At 40.0% G+C, this 17,642-nt stretch overlaps 1 long non-coding RNA gene across 1 annotated transcript in view; it reads left to right on the top strand.

Annotated features, from left to right (window-relative positions):
* Positions 1-9,011: 9,011 nt before the first annotated feature.
* LOC140715416 (uncharacterized) overlaps positions 9,012-17,642 on the top strand; it is a 75,501-nt gene continuing 66,870 nt past the window's right edge. Inside the window, exon 1 of the long non-coding RNA XR_012096130.1 lies at positions 9,012-9,068. This is a non-coding gene — a long non-coding RNA (uncharacterized lncRNA). The remainder of the gene's footprint in view (positions 9,069-17,642) is intronic.

The following is a 17,642-nucleotide window of genomic DNA, read 5'->3' as shown; positions in this document are numbered from 1 at the left end:
TGATTTGTTTCCCCTGTTGCAAAAATATTTTGTAAGGAGACAAGCCCCTTTAAAATATATTGCACCCTCTCTTCTAAGTTAATTTCTTTCCTGAAATGTTTTTGAGATGTATGTGGCAGCTTCATCTTTATAAGAAATGCCTCTTTAAAATGGTTTCCATCTGAATTTACTTATCAAATTTACCATTGCTTGTTCCACCTATGGAAAAGTACAAAGGAGATGATTTTTCAGTTGAATCTATAATTAGGCATTAAAAATGTGTTTGGGGGTTAGGGTGGAAGAAATCTGCATCAAAAAATAAATCTAAGAAAAGCAAGAAAATCTGTTTGCTGTCTGGAGAATTTTAGCTGCCAGAATAAAAGTACGATGCATTGGCTTTAAACAAAAAAGCTAAATGGTACACTTTAGGCTGAGTATACTCAAAGAAAACAAACCCCTTTTTTTCAAAATAATTCCCTATTTCCCTAGCATTATAAAATAATATTGCTGCTGCCGTCATCTTTAATCAGGTCATACAATTTAAAAGGAAGCCAAACCATTCCCATTGTTCGTAATGCAAGAATCAGAACCATAAACAAATTAATTGGTGTATCGAGGTTTTGACTGGGTCTTTTGGCCAGCACTAGCATTAACACCAGCAATGTGGACCCTCTGGATTTTTAGTGCCTGAGGGTAGAAAGCAATTATAAAAACATGACTCTCCCAGATCAGCTTTCAACTTCACCATGTCTCTGTTTTATTGATGGAAGACTGAGGGAAGATTCAAATCACCATCTTTAAATTCTTTCCAGCAGCAAAGTGCCAAACTCATTAGCTTTTCCTCTGTAAATTATGGCACCTCTATCTTTTATTCAATATTTGCCTGTTTTTGTCCTTATGACTATATAATTGACTACTTAATGCATAATTTATCATGCACAATTATAGATTTTAAGTGTAACTAAAGGTGACATTTTAGCATTGAAAAATCTAAAATTCCAGGGAAAAAATTAATTGTGTACACTTCTAATACACTTCCATCATAAAAACCCACAATTGCTTTTACCTATCCATAGCATTTTGAAACTTGTTTAAGTATGAACAAACTTAATCAACAGAAACGATGAAAAATAGTACCTTAAATATACTGTCTGAACTTTAGTTCTTCATCAATTAGAATTTTATGCATATGTGAAAATGCGCAAGGACAGCTTGACTTCCATTGTACAAAAGCCAAATATTTACATCTGGCTACATCAGTGACAAAATCCCCATGTGGATGAGTATCCTCAATGATAGAGGCATTATTTCTTGATGTGGGTACCATATTTTCACTATTGACCCAGCGGGGCATTCTGATTATAGTCCATTTAAATGAGAATAGATTATGCATCATGTTGTATGTCAGCATTATTACGGTTTTCCACAATATGTGGCTGGCTTCTTATATCAACAAAGAAGGCCACGGGGATGCAGATTCCAATACAACCTGCTCCAATAGGAATTTTGAGTAAAATTCTAATTGTTTAAGGAACAAAGGGAAGTATTAATTTCATAGCTTTACAGAATATTTTGTTCAAGAGGTTATTCAGCCCAACGTACGAATGCTAGCTTTGAAGAGTTAAAACATTTGACCCATGGCCTAGTTCTTCCTCACACCCTTGCAATTTTTCCTTTCCTTTTCAAATGAATATCCAGCATTCTTTCGAAATTTACTGTAGTTTCCGTCATAAAAGTTACAAGCAGGAGGAGGTTAACTTCCCCTGAGTTTGCTTAGTAATTCAAAGAGATTATTGTTGATCCGATAGCAACCGCAGCTTAAATTTACTTCCTAGTCCTGGTGATCCAAACTCCACTCCAGGCTGAAAGTCTGTCTACTTCAGCCCTGAATATATTCAGCAATTCTTCATCGCTATCTGTTGTAGATTATTCAAGAGATCCATGACTCACTGAGAGAAGAATTTCCTTCTCAATCAGTTTGAAGTGGAATCATTTCTTTTGAAACCCTCCCCTCTAGTTGAAGTACCCCTGTGAGTAGAAACATTCTTGTAGGCATCTACTGTCACATGTCTTCTCGGAACCTTATCTACAGTATTTCAATAAAATCTCCATTATTTAGCATGCACAGTTCCATGGGAATTGGTACTCCTGTTCCATGGTAACAGTACTCTTGTTACTGTTGTTCCATGGGAATTGGTACTCCCTGGCAAGGTCAGCATTTATTGTCCATTCCTCTTTTCCTAGAGCTATGGCAGTCTTTCTGATAAAAGAGCTCCAACAGCATTGCAAGAGAGAGAATTTCACCACTTAGACCCAATGACAGTGGAGGAAATGTGAAACATTTCCATGTTGGGATGGTGTATGACTATTCAGAACTCTCACTAGCTTTCCAGTGAGAAAGTTTCAGAATAGCAATTAGAAGTATAAATGATATAATTCGCAGAGTATCCCAGGACATCTTTTGGTGAGGAAAAATATTACACTTTCCAGTCCAATTATGTATGGAAGTTAAACAGGACTTGAATCCGTTGTCTCCATTTGGCATCCACACATATTGCAAACAAACACTTTGGGAAGAAGCCTGAATAGAACTTCAGAGACCTAGTTCATCCTCATCCAGGGTCCTCATTCAACATCATTTATGAGTCCTGGTGTCGATACCAAACACTGAAGCCTAAGGTCAATCGGAAGTCATGAAGTCTGCGAATCCTTGAATCTGCCGGAGGCCAAGGACAGCCCATCCTGGGGTTTGAGGACTGTGGGTGTGTGTGGAAGGGAGGAAAGGGGTTTGTTGTGCTGTTGTTGTTTTGTTGTGGTTGCTTTGTCACGTGTAGTGCTCTTTTTTGAGTTCTGTGTTGTTCTGCCGAGCGTGGTGGGTACGCTATGATGTCATTGGAATGTGTGGTGGCACTTGCGGATATCCCCCCATCACGTTGCTAAGTTGTGTTGGTGGTTAATGTAAGCAACACCTTTCACTGTCTGTTTCATTGTATGTGCGATAAACAGATGATTCAGAATCTGATGGTGTGTATCCATTCAGATTCATTTCTGATATACACAGTACTAAATGAACAGAGAGATAACATGATCCAAAAGGAAAGACTATTAGCACCACGTATGACTGCAGGTAAGCACTTTACAGCCATTGAAATACTTCTGAAATCCATTCACTGCTGAAATGTTGAAATGTTGCAACCAATTTGAACGCAGCAAGCTGCCATTAACAGATAATCTATTTAGACAGATGCTGATTGATGGATAAATACTTGCCAGGATATTAAAACTATTCCCCTACTCTTCTCCAAAACAGGTCTATGGAGGATCATTTACATCCATATGACAGAGCTCAGTCTGCAAATTGGCATCTGCAACAGAGTAGCACTCCCTCGGTACCGGACTGAGATGCCAGCCTAAATTTCTGGATAGGGGCTTGAGTAAGAAGCCCATTAGACCAAATAAAAATTTCTTCTCCATTGTGTTTTCATTGTGAATGTATTAAACAATGCTAATTATCTAAAATAACCCTTGTTTAAGGTTCTAGAAAAGTAGAGCAATGGAAGAACTCAATGGTTCAAACAACATGTGTGGGAACAAAAGGTAGAATATGTTTCAGGTAGAGACCCTGCTTCAGGATTGAGGTGGAACAGGAAGCATTGCCGATATATATTGCAGTATATGTGGTAGAGGGAGTGGAGAAGAATAGAGGTTGGTAGGTGATTGGAGAAACTAGAAAGGGAGTGAATTAATAGATGGGATCATACACTAATGATCCCTACCCTACTAAATGTAGGGAGGGTGGGTCAGACAGAAGCTGATAGGTGTCAGGCGGAGCCAGATGGGATAGACCGATTTAACCAAGTGGAAGGGAAGGAAGGAACAGGAGAGGTGAACAATAGGAGAAGAAGACTAGGTGGACAAGTGAGTGTATGCGAAAGAAGAACTCTGGAAGTGGAGTTTAGCTGAAATTGGAGAATTTAATGTTGATTCAATTGGGTTATAAGCTACCCAAGCAGAATATGAGGTATTTTTCCTTCCAGTTTGAATATGGCCTCTCTGTAGCAATGGGGAAGGCCAAGGACAGGCAGGTCAGAGTGGTAGTGAGAACAGAGCTGAAGTGACATACAACCGGAAGCTCAAGATTTATTTATTTAGCGGCACAACAGGGAGTTGGCACATCTGGCCCCTTGAGTTCCACTATCCCAGCGACCCCACAATTCCATAAACCCTAAGCCAATGATGGGACAAACTACAATGACTAATTAATCTACCCAGTATGCCTTTGGACTGTGGGAGGAAACTGGAGCACCCAGAGAAAACCCACACATTCCACGGGGGGGGGGGGGGGGGGGAGAGAAACTCTTTACAGAAAAACACTGGAATTGAACTCTGAAATCCGGAATGCCCCAAGATGCAATAGTGCAGTGCTAACCTTTCACTCCTGTTGCACAGGTTGTCAATGTGGACAGATCGCAGATGCTCTGCAAATTGTTTGCTTAGTTAATGCTTGGCTTTGCAAATCTATCGAAGGTTTCATCGCTGTACAATGGCCTGGACTTAAAATTTGTTTTCCCCATAGAAATGAAGAGAGTATTTATCACCTTTGGTAACCTGCAGAACTCAAATGATTTTAAGCTATTGTGTGTCCATGTATTTGTAGAAGCCCAGCATCAGTTAGGTAGCTGAGGTATCTACTGAGTGGCCGGGCTTGATTAAGTGCAGAGTTATGCACCCAGTACCCGTGTAGACATCAGGACTCTTCAAAACTACTTCAAGGTCTTCATGAACAAGAAATGTTTGTACTGAATCATTATAATATAATTACTTAAGATTAAAGTTTCCATTTTTGGATTATTGTCTAAAATAACCTGTCCTGACTTTTTAATTGTGCAAATGTTCACCATTTCAAAACTATGACTGAGTTCACTAAGGCTACATCTAATGACTTCACAAGGAAGCCTTCTGATAGTAGAGGTGCGTCTTGACATTTTTACCATTCGTCATCGGGAAATGGGGCTCCTTGTGTATATTGTAGAATCCACTGTCGTGCTGGGAGACGGCAATGTAAAATTGCATCTCACAAACTAGGCAGTAAAAAAGTGGAGCGATGCACATTGAAGTAGGCTTTAACCAAAGGAGAGAGGCTTGAGTTGTCATTAGCTTTCCTTGGACAGCTGCTGGGCAGTTGGTTGAAACCATCTTTTTTCAGAATGAAGGCTACACCGCACTTTCAGAGTTATGGTTTGCTCCTACCAGCCACTGCAGAATATCCACTCCTATTCACAAGAATTGTCTTTTCAGCTCCTCACCTGCATCTCCAAGTTCTTCTTCTCCTTGTATTGCCTTCCACACCTACCCCACAATCTAACCTTCAACTTGCACCCTTCATAAACTCTATTGTCCTCAATACCAGGAAATCATGAAGAAGCAGCTTTAGTGTGAGTTTCCTCCTTCAAGGTCCATTCTACTAAGTACATATATGCAATATGTATTGTTGCTTGGGACAGCAAACAAAATTAACTCAGCCTTCCCACATCAGGTTGCTTTTATGCGCAGTTGTTTAAATTTTGTTTTATGATGCCAACAATGGGTGTGTTGTTTAATTTTATGGGACCACCATATGCAGAATAATATTGAACATAATTCCCTACAGGCAGACAGGTATGGGTCTATTCACTTCTTCTTTGGCATGAGACGTCCTGTGTGAATGCGATATTTAATATTCAATAAAGTCATTAATGCTAACTCCATATGTACGTCTGAGAATGGTTCAGGCTTCACTGATCCTACCTGGTGTAACAGACGGTGCAACAAATGTTTCTAACTGTGAAACAAGGAGTGCTTGCCAAATCACCTTGCTGGAATTCTGTCAAAGCAACGTTACTTGCCTGCATTCTGATAAATAGCTCTGCCAAGAGTTTCTCATAACCAAGGCTAATTGCCTAGAACCAGGACCTGCTTGCACATGATCCGTAGGCATATTTCACATGTGAAAGCCTTTTGCACTTGTTGGATCATGCTAGTGTTAATTTCCTGACCGATTTGAAACTACTGAGAAATTGGCCTAGACATGTTCAAGTGCAACTCACCTAACATTTGCCCAGTATCTGACGTGCGTTTAATGATGTCAGTTAGTAGTAGTGCGATCAGTCGAGTAAAGTATGATGTTCTCCTAATGGAGAATGCCTGTATGTGACTTTGTTTAACATGAAGAGGCTAATACAAGAGCAGCCAACACATGGTTCTTGACAGAATATTATCAGAATCCAGTAGTATGGATGCAAAATGTCTTGGGCCCATTTGCTGCTGCAGTTTTCCTCCGCCATCATCTTCCACCAGCTTCAACATTAAGGTTTTGGTTGGATCGCTCTTTATCTGGAACCTTCTTCTTGACCTACTGTCATGGGTGACTGTTCCAGGAGCTAAGCTCCAGACAACATTGCTCTCGGGATCTCAAGAGCTCACAAGCCTCTCCGCCATGACAAAGTGTCAGTTAGTACTCTGCTCCTACTGATACAACCTCACAAAAATATTAAGGACTGACACTCGTAGAATATTAATGGAGGTGTGATGGGTTTTGTTTTTTCACACAGAGAATGTGGGCACCTGGAGTGTGCTGCTTGGGGTGGTGGGAGAGGCAGATACATTAGGTACTTCCTAGAGATATTTAGATAGGCACATGAATGTGTGGAAAATGGATGGAGATGGACATTATGTAGGCAGAAGAGATTGGTTTAGTTGGTCATTTGATTACTAATTTAATTGGTTTGGCAAAACACTGTGGACCAAAGGGCCTGTACTCTTCTATGTTCTAGTATCGAAAAGATGTGATTTAAAGGGTACTTACTGTTCAACTGATAATGTTGTTTTCTACACTGTTGGTTTCAATTTTTTTTATTAGTATATTTTTAGTCGCACCGCTGAATGTCCCATAACTTATCGTTCTCCTGTGTGCTATGATTACCATTAATGTTATAGTCCTGTGTCTCATTGGAGTGATGGGGCCGCTCAAGGTTTGGGACAGTCTGCAAAAACAGTTTTAGGCTGAGTGGCCGACAATACAGAAGACAGGTGTTTCCAGAACTCCACAACAGCCTATTCTGGAGCTGTGCTAGAGTCGCCATTAAGTCCATGCTTCAGCACTGCAGCCTTTAGGAAGAGTGCAGGTTAAACTTTTGTTCATGAATCCAGGTGAAAACCATTCGGGTAAATTTTTAACCAACTATTTAGCTGACTTTTTGTGGCTCATCTGATTGTTTGCACTGCGTGAAACACCCATTTACTACACATCTAAAGAATGAAAAGTTCAAGAGAAAAGTTAAGATTTGTGACTCTTTGTTACAAAAAGACCTTGATAATGATGACTTAGTCCTGACGAAGGGTCTCGGCCCGAAACATCGACAGTGCTTCTCCTTATAGATGCTGTCTGGCCTGCTGTGTTCCACCAGCATTTTGTGTGTATTGTTTGAATTTCCAGCATCTGCAGATTTCCTCGTGTTTGATAATGATGTTGTTGGTTCCTACCACTCTCAATGTTAAATTTTATGAGCAGATTGATCAAGTATCAATACACATTTAATGTACATTGTCCTATATCTTAGTTGCGGACAAATGCTGTATACTAGTATTTCAATTTGAATTAAGCCTGTTTTATTAACATATACATTATTAACTGTAACATGCTTCTTCCATTACAGTTATTATCATTAAAAAAGCTGTATTCAGGTAAAAGTTGAAGCTATTAGCATTCTGATAGAAATATATTGTGTTAAAAGGTGTTTTTAAATGGATTGATTCTTGATTCATGGAGTCTTCTTTCTTCTAGTAGTAACTCCAGCCTAGCAGGGATATTATTGACCCATTCAAGTTTCTATTGCTATCTAGGTCTGTTGGAAATACCAATTAACTACCAGAGGTTAAAAATAATATTCCAATAAATAACACTCCTTCCCATCCCAATCAACTATGCTCATAGTAAAGAGTCTAAACAGTAAATGGTTTTAATAACTAGTATCAGCAAGAAAAAAAAACTCATCATATATCTTTCACAGCATACTGCCCTGATTAAAATCTTAACTACAGCATTTAAGATGTAGATGATACTAATAGATGGCTGGTGTTAACAAAACAAATTACAGGCTTCATAAAATCAGCCTACAATCTGATTGCTCGCTGCCAGATTGTCTTTAATGGCATCAAGTGCAGAGATTTAGAACAGCATGGCAAGGCGTCTAGAGTATGCCCCGTACAACAACAAGGAACAGCAGACAGTTTGGAAGTTAACCCTTTGAGAGCTGTTCTGCATTCTATGAACATCCCACAGGAAAGGGCAAGCTTTGCTATTTTCCTTCAGTATCCCATATTCTGTATAGTTTTCTGCAGGAAGTCTTCGTGCTTAGCTTTTTCATCAAAAGTGACAATTGATCTGGAATTATGCTTCACCGTTGAGCACTTTAAAGTAATGAAAATTAAGTATTGTTTTGCTGTAAGCAGTAATTATAATTTATTACTCTGTAATGATGACAAGCACTTGTGTTCCACAAAAGGGGAAAAAGCCCTTTCTCACTGGCCAACTGCATCATTCACTATCATTACATCCCAGATTTCTCATATAATGATCAGGCTCAGGGAGTACTTGATTGCAGGACATCTGCCAATCACCAGATCTAGGGATATCTTAAAACATTAAGGGATATTTCAAAACATTAAGCAAAATCTAAGTGTCATCAAAACACAGTGGGTATAATGTGGAAAACTTTAAAGGATAAGCTGCAACTCAGCACATTTCGTTCATGTGGTTTAAACACATTTATGAGAAAAGCTTAACAACTTTCCACTTTCAGGATAGTCTCAAATTCTTAAGTGTATGATGACAAGTTTCTTTAGAGGACAGCCCATCCAGTCTTTCTAAAGAAGTTGTAAGGTAGGTATTTGAAAATTTAAAGTATGTAATTTTAACAATTTCTTGTGTAAAATAGGACAGCAGACTGCCAAGAATATACATCCCATTTAACATGAGAATAACCTGTTTCTGCATGGAGGATGACTCCAGTGGTGTTGATAGCCTGGGCAACCTCATCCAATGAGTATAGGTAAGCTCTTCAATCATAAATATATCACATTTGTTCACTCAGAATCGAGTACTTATTTACAGTGAACATGCAATCCTCTTGACCCACTTACCCCAATGTAACCAACTCCAGCATCCTGTTGTGCCAGCCTCCCACTGTCCCAGCATCACTCAGTTCCAGAGTCTCCAACCCCAGCATGCTGTGACACTGGGCCAGCATCCCAAAACTCAATGATCCCCCATGCTAGATTCTAACAGCCCCAGCATTCTAAAATCTCACCATCCCTCGCATCTCACAATCCCAGCCATATCTTATATTAACAGCTCACGACCTCAGTCGTCTGTCCTTCGATCAAGTACTCCCTGAGCCTGATGATTATATGAGAAATCTGGGGTGTGATGATGGTGAATGATGCAATTGGCCAGTGAGATTGGGCTTTTTCCCTGAAGTAGAATACAAATGCTTGTCATCATTACAAAGTAATAAATTGTAATTACTGCTTACAGAAAAACAATGCTGAATTTTATTACCATAATGTACTCAACAGTGAAACATAACCACAGATCCATTGTTATTGTTGATGAGAAAAGTATCTACAAGGCCTTCCTGCAGAAATCTCAGTTCATTATTCAGAACTATGCAGCTGGAATCTTGTACGCAGAATCCTATTCCCCAAATACTCCAATAAGAAAACTGTACATCAGATATCTTGAATTCAGTGATCACAAACATGCTTTTATAACACTACCACCCAGAAATGATTGGACAGAATCCTGTGATCTTAACTTTGCACCCAAGTTCCACAGCCCAAATTCTGCACCTAAATCTAGAGCCCAGTATTGTGCACCCTGAATCCTGCAAGCTGAAATCTGCACCTGAAATAAAGCAGCCCTAATCTATCACCCAGAAACCTGATACGCAGACCACACCCAGAATGCCTCAACAAGATATCTGTATTATGATTTTTTATTACATCAAATTCTGCTTCAAGAAATCGCAAAAAGAATCTTGCAATTAGATTCTTTACCCAGATTCTGCATCATCGTTCATGCACACTGGATTGCATAATGAATATTTGATTCAGATTATGGGAGTCTGGCACAGTAGCATGATGGATAGAACAATGCTTTACAGTACCAGTGATCTGAGTTCAATTCCCACCGTAAGGAGTCTGGAAGGAGTTTGTACGTTCTCCCTGTGGCTCCGGGTGCTCCAGTTTCCTCCCACTGTCCGAAGGTGTAGTGATTGGTAGGTTAATTGTCCCATGGTTAGGCTAGGGTTAAATTGGGGGTTGCTGGGCGGTATGGCTCAAAGAACCAGAAGAGCCAACTCTGCTTTATATCTCTATAAAATAAAATTTAAAAAACCTCCTTCATACCTAACTCCAGCAATCCTGGGCCAAGAACTTAGTGCCCAGAATCCAACAAACAAAATCAAGCATCCAGAATCCTACAAGAAAACTACAAACCAAACCACATCAAGAATCCGACACTCAGAATCTCCCCGTGTGAATTGTGCAAACGGAATTCAACAACCCAAGCACGTCGTTCGCAATCTATCACCCAGAAACCTGAAGGCAGATTCTACAAAAAAAAATCCTGCGCCCAAGTTTCTGTGATCTGAATCCTGCAGCCCAAATTCCTGAACCCAGCATCTTGAAATGTAAATCTGTCATTCAGAATATTGTATATTGAATCCTCCTATAAGGAGCTCTACCTCATAGATCATACAACCAGATTGAGCAACCTGAATCTGAGCATTTCAGTCCCAGATCCAGCATCCTGCAGCTAGAATACTCCAGGCACTAAACTGCAGTCTTGATTCTGCAATACAAATTTCATACCATACTCTGACACCCAGAATTCTCTAATGCTTTCTGCAACCTGAACCTGCTTCCGGATACATCCATTCAGAACACTGCATTCAAAATCCTGCAACACAAATTCCGTACCTGAATCATTTAAATAAAATTCTGCTTGTTGTATCCTGTACCTCAAATATTGTAACCTGGAATATTGCTTTCAGAATCCTGATCCTAGACTTGGCACTCAGAATACTTCAGACTAAACCTTGCAACTTGGTTGTTGAAGCTGGAATCCTCTGGCAAATATACTTTAGTGGCCACTTTATTAGACACCTCCTGTACCCTATAAAGTGGCCACTGAGTGTGTGTTTGTGATCTTCTACTATTGTAGCCTATCCACTTCAAGTTTTGATGTGGTGTGTGTTCAGAGATGCTCTTCTATACCCCTCTGTTGTAATGTGTGGTTATCTGAGTTACTCTCGCCTTCCTGTTAGCTTGAAGCAGTCTGGCCATTCTCTTCTGAGTTCTCTCATCAACAAGGCAATTTCTCCCACAAAATTGCCACTCAGTGTACATTTTTTTGTTTTTCACATTATCCTCTGTAAAGTCTAGAGACTGCTGAGTGTGAATGTCCGAAGAGATCAGCGGTTTCTGAGATACTCAAACCACGCTGTCTGGCACCAAGAGTAAGTCCACAGTCAGTCACTTAGATCTCATTTCTTCCTCATTCTGATGTTTGGTCTGAACAATGACTGAACCTCCTGACCACGTAGGCATGAGCTGCTGCCGCATGATTGGCTGATTAGATATTTGCATTAATGTGCAGCTGTATAGGTGTAGCTAGAAAGTGGCCACTGAGCCGCTCAGTATCTCACCTCCATTACAGCTCCAAGTTTCTGACAACATGAATTCTGCATCCAGATCCTTGTATCAGAATCTTTTACTCCTGATCTTGTTTACAAAAGCTTGTTCTTAAAATTCCCCACTCAGAATACTTAAGTTTTACAACTGTGATTGACCTGTACTTATCCCAAAGTACTTAATTCTGTAACCGGAATCCTGGAATCCCAACATTGCATTGTGAGCTTCACATTAATTAGCCTGCACTTGGAATTCTTCATTGCAAGTGCTGCACTTATAGAAGTCTGGCATTTACAAAACTTGCACCCTAAATCATCCAAACAGAATCTTAGTGCTCAATAGCCTACTCTTAGAATCCTGCCTGCAAAACCCTGCATCCTGAACCAACCCAGGCTATGCTAGCATCGGGCAGGACGTACAGAAGCCTGAAGTGCCAGACCAACAGACTGAAGAACAGTAACTTCCTTCAACCATTTGGTTCTTGAACCAGTCAGCAAACATAATTCACTACAATTTAGCAACACTCTGACCCCTTTGGCTATTTTGCACTAAAAATAGTGTATTCTTCTTCTAATTTTGCTTTCTTGTAAAAAAAATGTAAAACTTAGATTAAATTTATGCTTTTTCTTCTGAGTGCTGCTTATGCTGCAGTTATGCATGCATGTACTTGTGCATATGACAATGAACTCAACTTTGAATCCTCTACCAGGATTCTGTAACCTAATCTTTGCACAAGATTTCAGATCCCTGGACTTACATTCCTGCTGTCAGTTCCAGGACCCACTAGTCAGCAGTCAGCATTCTTTTGCCAGTCTTGTACACTCAGAATCCTACATCTGGAATCCTGTAATCCAAATACAATGTCCGGGATGAACCCAGAATCCCTGCACACAGAACTGTGCCTTGAGCATCCTTCTCCCAGTTTTTCCCACCAAAAATACTTTGAGCTGAGTCGCAAATTCACCACAGATCACCCAGTACCTTTTACCACTAAACTCACACTAGGAAACATGCAACCACAGTCCTGCATTTAGCATCCTACACCAGTGAAGCATCATGTCAGTCTAGATACACCACACCAGGTCCTCTCTCTAGCGTTCACCACCAGTGGCTCTTGGCAATAGTAATCTTTCCCTCAGTAGCTGCAACCAAGATGGTGCAACTTGAAATCAGCAGTATGAATCCTACAACCCAGCTTTTCAGTCTAAAGCTTTCAACCCAAATCTTACAACTGACGTCCTGCAAAGGGCATCCTGGAATCAGAATCTCACACCCAAAATTCACCATTTCCCGTATTCAGAATATTACAGTTGAAATCTAGCTCAGTTTTTTTCTCATCTCAAGTCTTGCACCTATTGCCCAGGAGTTTTTTTTTCAAGTAGAACTATGGATACAGGATTTCTTATCCATAATCTCAGACCAAGAATCCTGCAATTCCATTCCAGAAATTCAATCCAGCAAAAAATAACTGTTCCCGGAATTTTCCAACTCATATTTTCCAAAGCAAATTGTGCGTTCAGAATCATGCAACCAGATCGTATAGAACATATATGTCAAACTCAAGGCCCGCGGGCCAAATCCGGCCCACGTTGGAATTATCTTTGGCCCGCGAGATAATATCTAATTACTATTAAAGCTGGCCCCAGTAATCGAAGTGCCTATGGCGTATGATATGGCTAATGCTGAGTTTATTCAGGTACCAGGTTTTCAGGGTTTTTAGTGTTTATTCGGCAGTCTTGCTCGGCAGTCTTCTTCATAAGAAACGGAATTTGTAAAGTGAAACATTTTGTAGTTACAGCAGAGACTGAGACACATGAGAGCAGGCTGAAAAAACGGAGGCAACGAAAGCTGCGTTCGCACGCGTCCGACTGATCCGGCCCACATGAAGCTGCATTTTGCTTAATCCGGCCCGTGACCTAAAATGAGTTTGACACCCCTGGTATAGAACCACAGAACCATAGAACATTACAGCACAGAAATAGGCCTTTTGGCCCTACTTGGCTGTGCCGAAACATTTTTCTGCCTAGTCCCACTGACCTGCACCTGGACCATATCCCTCCATACACCTCTCATCCATGTACCTGTCCAAGTTTTTCTTAAATATTAAAAGTGAGCCTGTATTTACCACTTCATCTGGCAGCTCATTCCACACTCCTATCACTCTGTGTGTGAAGAAGTGTGTGTTGGCGTCATTCAATGTCTGTAGTGAGATGCTGAAGATGTTCTATAGGTCAGTTGTGGAGAGCGCCCTCTTCTTTGTGGTGGCGTGTTGGGGAGGAAGCATTAAGAAGAGGGACGCCTCACGTCTTAATAAGCTGGTAAGGAAGGCGGGCTCTGTCGTGGGCAAAGTACTGGAGAGTTTAACATCGGTAGCTGAGCGAAGGGTGCTGAGTAGGCTACGGTCAATTATGGATAACTCTGAACATCCTCTACATAGCACCATCCAGAGACAGAGAAGCAGTTTCAGCGACAGGTTACTATCGATGCAATGCTCCTCAGACAGGATGAAGAGGTCAATACTCCCCAATGCCATTAGGCTTTACAATTCTACCGCCAGGACTTAAGAACTTTTTAAAAGCTATTATTAATGCTTTTTGAGATAGTGATTTAGATGTATATCATATTTTTTACTGAGTTAAGTATTGTATGTAATTAGTTTTGCTACAACAAGTGTATGGGACATTGGAAAAAAGTTGAATTTCCCCATGGGGATGAATAAAGTATCTATCTATCTATCTATCTAATACTCCCTTTAAACTTTTCCCCCTTCACCCTTAACCCATGTCCTCTGTTTTTTTTTTCTTCCCTAACCTCAGTGGAAAAAGCCTGCTTGCATTCATTCTATCTATACCCATCATAATTTTAAATACCTCTATCAAATCTCCCCTCATTCTTCTACGCTCCAGGGAATAAAGTCCTAACCTATTCATCCTTTCTCAGTAACTCAGTTCCTCAAGTCCCGGCAACATCCTTGTAAACCTTCTCTGCACTCTTTCAACCTTATTAATATCCTTCCTGTAATTCGGTGACCAAAACTGCACACAATACTCCAAATTCGGCCTCACCAATGCCTTATACAACCTCACCATAACATTCCAACTCTTATACTCAATACTTTGATTTATAAAGGCCAATGTACCAAAAGCTCTTTCATGCAGTCCCTTTCACCCAGAATCCCACACACAGAATTTCACAACAGTGCTCCTTCAACAGTTGTGTTTGACCTTTCAGCTCATTTACCCTCCGGCAGTATCTTTCACTCAATATTCATACACACTTGAACCCTCAAGTTAGAGGCCAATAATTAGACAATGTGTATATGCACTTCTAATTAATTAGAAAATATTCAATAATCCCATGATATATGTTAAAATATTGTGATTGCAATGAAATTTGGAACATTAAAAATAAATATTTGATAATCATTTAAAGCATTTCATAACTTAATGTGTAACTCTCCATCATCTCTCACACAACTGGTCCTAAATTATCTTTTTTCCTGTATTTCGGAAGACTGATATTGAATAAAATTTAATTTTATACGGCAATAATTGGTTTTAAATCTAAAATGGACTTATGCAGTCTATTGTAACTGTTTTCCAAGCAGATTCATGCTGGGAAGTGGGGTGTTAAAAAGTGGTATGCAGTTAGAAGCTGACACAATCCCACTAATTTTGTTCCTTAACTATTATTTATTTATTGAGATACAGCGTGGAGTTTGCCCTTTGAGCCACACCACGCTGGCCTAATCACAGGACAATTTAGAATGGCCAATTAACCTACCAACTGGTGCATCGTTGGACTGTGGGAGGAAAGTGGAGCACCTGGAGGAAACACAGATGGTCACGGGGAGAACATACAAACTCCTTACAGACAGTGGCCAGTATTGAACTCTGGTCACCTGTACTCTAAAGTGTTGGTGCTAACCACTACACTACTGTGCTGCCCCTATTAACTATTAACTAGCAGCTTTAATATTACAACAAATTTCATGACATTTGCCAGTGATATTAAACCTGATTCTGATTCAGCCTGGCTGAAAGTTAGTGCCAAGTTGAATATCATTAAAGTATTTTAATTCAGATCTTTTACAGGTTGTAAGACACCGCTTTATTCTGCATGCTCCACCAATTAATACAACAAGTGGCCTGACCAGTGGTTCTGAAAAGCATGAAAGATGTCCCTTACTTAAGCTTTGTTACAATGATTGGTCAGAAGGAATGTAGCATTCCCTGATTTAGCCCACATATATCTTATGGTCTGCTGCTGGCAGTTCAGAATGACTCTGCAAATTGCTACCTAACTGGTGTTTGATGTCATGGAAGGTCTCCTGAAGAGGCTCGGTCACACTCCCTTCTCCCTATCTCAGCACCAATCTGCCCTCTCCTCCCCTGGTACACTTCATCACAGCTTGCATAACTACCATTGTGTTACATCTGTGCACTAGCTGAGAGCTGGCGGATTGATGACGGATGATGTCAGACTATATAGCAGTCTTCAGTCTCGCACTGGGGCCATTGCTTGTCTGGTGTGCGTGTGTGGTCCATCTGGATAAAAACCCTAAAATCCTTCACAATGTGGCATAAAGTTGAAAACCAGGATGGAGAAATTTATCTTTGTCCCTTGCAGTCAACAGGTCCTGGAGTATCATCTCACCTTCATTTTGATAAACTTTCATCTTAACTTCAGTTTTGTTGACTTACATTGAACCTGGCAGAATGAAAGCCAATGCTCTTATTTGATTAACAGTAACAGCCAAGCATGCATTTTGACCCAAGTTTAAAGGTATAAAGATCAGTAATGCATGTGGGATCAATTGCTAGTCTCTACGGCATCATAGCTAAATCTTATGGTTCAGAGTGGTGTGCTGGATAAGATTAGAGTAAAACAGCATTTTAAACACTGCTGGTCAAGCTCCCCTCATTCTGGCTATAACAAAGATGGTAAAGACTGGGCAATAAAACATGGTAGTTTTATAGGTACATAAACTAAATGGAAAAGCATATGATGAAAGTATATACTTTAGGGCAGCTAACTTCACCACCAATACAGAAGTCCAACCATATGTTAAAGTTATTTTGTAATGGTACCTATTGTGGTAAATGCATTCTTCTCACCTGTGAACAAATGACTCTATAGTTACCAGGGAGCTTTTCTTATTTTACTGTAATAGCCTAGTTAAAATATACCATACATACTCAAAAGTGAAAGCAGTGGGTACATGTTAGAAGCGTCTTTTCCATTAAACCACAGAAGGATGTTGACTCTAGGCAGGGAAAACATAGTAAGTTGCAATCTGCTGAGGTGGCATTATCTTGTTCAGATGGGTTTGCTGATAATTGGGTCAACTTCTTGCAACTTTCCTGTTTTGCTTCAAGGATTGGCACACGATTATAAATTGAGCAAGACAAGATTTCCATTCCCAACAATTGTCCTTAAATTGTGCACACATAAATAATTTTGTTCTACATAGAAAACCGACTAGATTCAGTACCTCAAATTATTGAATAACCAAATAAAATTCAAACAGTTTATATATATAAATGATGGGTAAAATAATTTTCCAGACTTATGTGGGCAAAGGACATGGATTTTGTAAATGGTCAATTTCTTAAGAGTCCCACAGCAAAAATCAGCAGCATGTTCAAGTATTTTTGCTTCAGTATTCTGGGTCTCCCTTAGCTATTTGCTTATGGTGGGCTGACCAACCTGAAATGAATACCTTGTCCATAGTTCAGATTTCCTATCATATATAGTTTAATGCAGACATTTGACTTCAATATCTGGCTGCAACGGTGAGGTATCGTTGTTATTTCCTGTTGCCAGGTGAACGATTGGCAATAGTGAACAATCCATCAGTTTTGCAGCCCATCTAATAATCTCTTCCAAAGTCAGGCTGTGAAATAGCCAGTCAGATCATCATCACTCAC

The sequence above is a fragment of the Hemitrygon akajei genome, chromosome 23 (assembly GCF_048418815.1).
Source record: "Hemitrygon akajei chromosome 23, sHemAka1.3, whole genome shotgun sequence".
NCBI classification, from domain to species: domain Eukaryota; kingdom Metazoa; phylum Chordata; class Chondrichthyes; order Myliobatiformes; family Dasyatidae; genus Hemitrygon; species Hemitrygon akajei.
Note: the sequence above shows the minus strand (reverse complement) of the source record. Positions and strands in the feature narration are given on the sequence as shown.